At 43.9% G+C, this 2,888-nt stretch overlaps 1 non-coding gene across 1 annotated transcript; it reads left to right on the top strand.

Annotated features, from left to right (window-relative positions):
• Nucleotides 1-2,245: 2,245 nt before the first annotated feature.
• Nucleotides 2,246-2,353, top strand: LOC130964419 (small nucleolar RNA R71). Its single transcript, XR_009080514.1, has one exon. It is a non-coding gene; the product is annotated as a small nucleolar RNA R71 (small nucleolar RNA).
• The last annotated feature ends 535 nt before the right edge of the window (nucleotides 2,354-2,888 follow it).

Here is a 2,888-nt window from a genome sequence, read left to right as displayed (position 1 = left end):
AGAGAAAGATGGGATTTGATAGGTGAAGGGTTTTTGGGGAAGAGGTGTTGAGGTGATTGGTGAATGGGGGAAGAAGAGAGAGAGTGGTGGTGGGTCCTGTGGGGTCCACAGATCCTGTGTGTCAAGGAAAAGTCATCCCTGCACCAAATAGCATCAAAATCCACGTTTTGAGCTATTTCTGGCGTTAAACGCCGGGCTGGTGCCCATTCCTGGCGTTTAACGCCAGGTTCTAGCCCTTTTTTGGCATTTAATGCCAGTCTGGTGCCCCTTTCTGGCGTTAAACGCCCAGAATGGTGCCAGACTGGGCGTTAAACGCCCAACTGCTAGGCTTACTGGCGTTTAAACGCCAGCAGCTTCTTCCTCCAGGGTGTGCTGTTTTTCTTCCTGTTTTTCATTCTGTTTTTGCTTTTTTCATTGTTTTTGTGACTTCTTATGATCATCAACCTACAAAAAGGATAAAATAACAAAAGAAAATAGTTAACTATAAAACATTGGGTTGCCTCCCAACAAGCGCTTCTTTAATGTCATTAGCTTGACAGAGGACTCTCATGGAGCCTCAGAAATGTTCAGAACCGTGTTGGAACCTCCCAACACCAAACTTAGAGTTTGAATGTGGGGGTTCAACACCAAACTTAGAGTTTGATTGTGGCCTCCCAACACCAAACTTAGAGTTTGACTGTGGGGGCTCTGCTTGGCTCTGTTTTGAGGGAAGCTCTTCATGCTTCCTCTCCATGAAGATAGAGGGATGTCCTTGGGCCTTAAACACCAAGGATTCTTCATTCACTTGAATGATCAACTCTCCTCTATCAACATCAATCACAGCTTTTGCTGTGGCTAGGAAGGGTCTGCCAAGGATGATGGATTCATCCATGCACTTCCCAGTCTCTAGGACTATGAAATCAGTAGGGATGTAATGGTCTTCAACTTTTACCCGAACATCCTCTACAAGTCCATGAGCTTGTTTTCTTGAGTTGTCTGCCATCTCTAGTGAGATTTTTGCAGCTTGCACCTCAAAGATCCCTAATTTCTCCATTACAGAGAGGGGCATGAGGTTTACACTTGACCCTAAGTCACACAAGGCCTTCTTGAAGGTCATGGTGCCTATGGTACAAGGTATAGAAAACTTCCCAGGATCCTGCCTCTTTTGAGGCAGTTTCTGCCTAGACAAGTCATCCAGTTCTTTGGTGAGCAAGGGAGGTTCATTTTCCCAAGTCTCATTTCCAAATAACTTGTCATTTAGCTTCATGATTGCTCCAAGATATTTAGCAACTTGCTCTTCAGTGACATACTCATCCTCTTCAGAGGAAGAATACTCATCAGAGCTCATGAAAGGCAGAAGTAAGTCCAATGGAATCTCTATGGTCTCATCTTGAGCCTCAGATTCCCATGGTTCCTCATTGGGGAACTCATTAGAGGTCAGTGGACGTCCAGTGAGGTCTTCCTCAGTGGCGTCCTCTGCCTCTTCTTCCTTGCAGAATTCGGCCATGTTGATGGCCTTGCACTCTCCCTTTGGATTTTCTTCTGTATTACTTGGGAGAGTACTAGGAGGGAGTTCAGTTACTTTCTTACTCAGCTGACCCACTTGTCCCTCCAAATTCCTAATGGAGGACCTTCTTTCATTCATGAAACTTTGAGTGGTCTTTATTAGATCAGAGACCATTGTTGCTAAGTCAGAGGTATTCTGCTTAGAACTCTCTGTCTGTTGCTGAGAAGATGATGGAAAAGGCTTGTTATTGCCAAGCCTGTTTCTTCCACCATTATTGTTATTGAAACCTTGTTGAGGTCTCTCTTGATTCTTCCATGAGAAATTTGGGTGATTTCTCCATGAAGAATTATAGGTGTTTCCATAGGGTTCTCCTAGGTAATTCACCTCTTCCATTGAAGGATTCTCAGGATCATAAGCTTCTTCCTCAGATGAAGCTTCCTTAGTACTGCCAGGTGCATTTTGCATTCCAGACAGACTTTGAGAAATCAAATTGACTTGTTGAGTCAATATCTTGTTCTGAGCCAGTATGGCATTCAGAGTGTCAATCTCAAGAACTCCTTTCTTCTGACTAGTCCCATTGTTCACAGGATTCCTTTCAGAAGTGTACATGAATTGGTTATTTGCAACCATTTCAATCAGCTCTTGAGCCTCTGTAGGCGTCTTCTTCAGATGAAGAGATCCTCCAGCAGAGCTATCCAAAGACATCTTGGATAGTTCAGAGAGACCATCATAGAAAATACCTATGATGCTCCATTCAGAAAGCATGTCTGAGGGACATCTTCTGATTAATTGTTTGTATCTTTCCCAAGCTTCATAGAGGGATTCTCCATCCTTCTGTCTGAAGGTTTGGACTTCCACTCTAAGCTTACTCCATCTTGAGGTGGAAAGAACTTTGCCAAGAAGGCATTGACTAGCTTTTCCCAAGAGTCCAGGCTTTCTTTAGGTTGAGAATCCAACCATATTCTAGCTCTGTCTCTTACAGCAAAAGGGAATAGCATCAGTCTATAGACCTCAGGGTCAACCCCATTAGTCTTGACTGTGTCACAGATTTGCAAGAACTCAGCTAAAAACTGATGAGGATCTTCCATTGGAAGTCCATGGAACTTGCAATTCTGTTGCATTAGAGAAACTAATTGAGGCTTTAGCTCAAAGTTGTTTGCTCCAATGGCAGGGATAGAGATGCTTCTCCCATAGAAATCAGGAGTAGGTGCAGTAAAGTCACCCAGCACCTTCCTTACATTGTTGGCATTGTTGTTGTTTTTGGCTGCCATGTGTTCTTCTTCTTTGAAGAATTCGGTCAGGTCCTCTAGAGAGAGTTGTGCCTTGGCTTCTCTTAGTTTTCGCTTCAGGGTCCTTTCAGGTTCAGGGTCAGCTTCAACAAGAATGCCTTTGTCTCTGCTCC

This window comes from Arachis stenosperma, chromosome 2, assembly GCF_014773155.1.
Source record: "Arachis stenosperma cultivar V10309 chromosome 2, arast.V10309.gnm1.PFL2, whole genome shotgun sequence".
Classification (NCBI taxonomy): Eukaryota; Viridiplantae; Streptophyta; class Magnoliopsida; order Fabales; family Fabaceae; genus Arachis; species Arachis stenosperma.
This window is presented reverse-complemented; position numbering and strand designations above follow the sequence as displayed.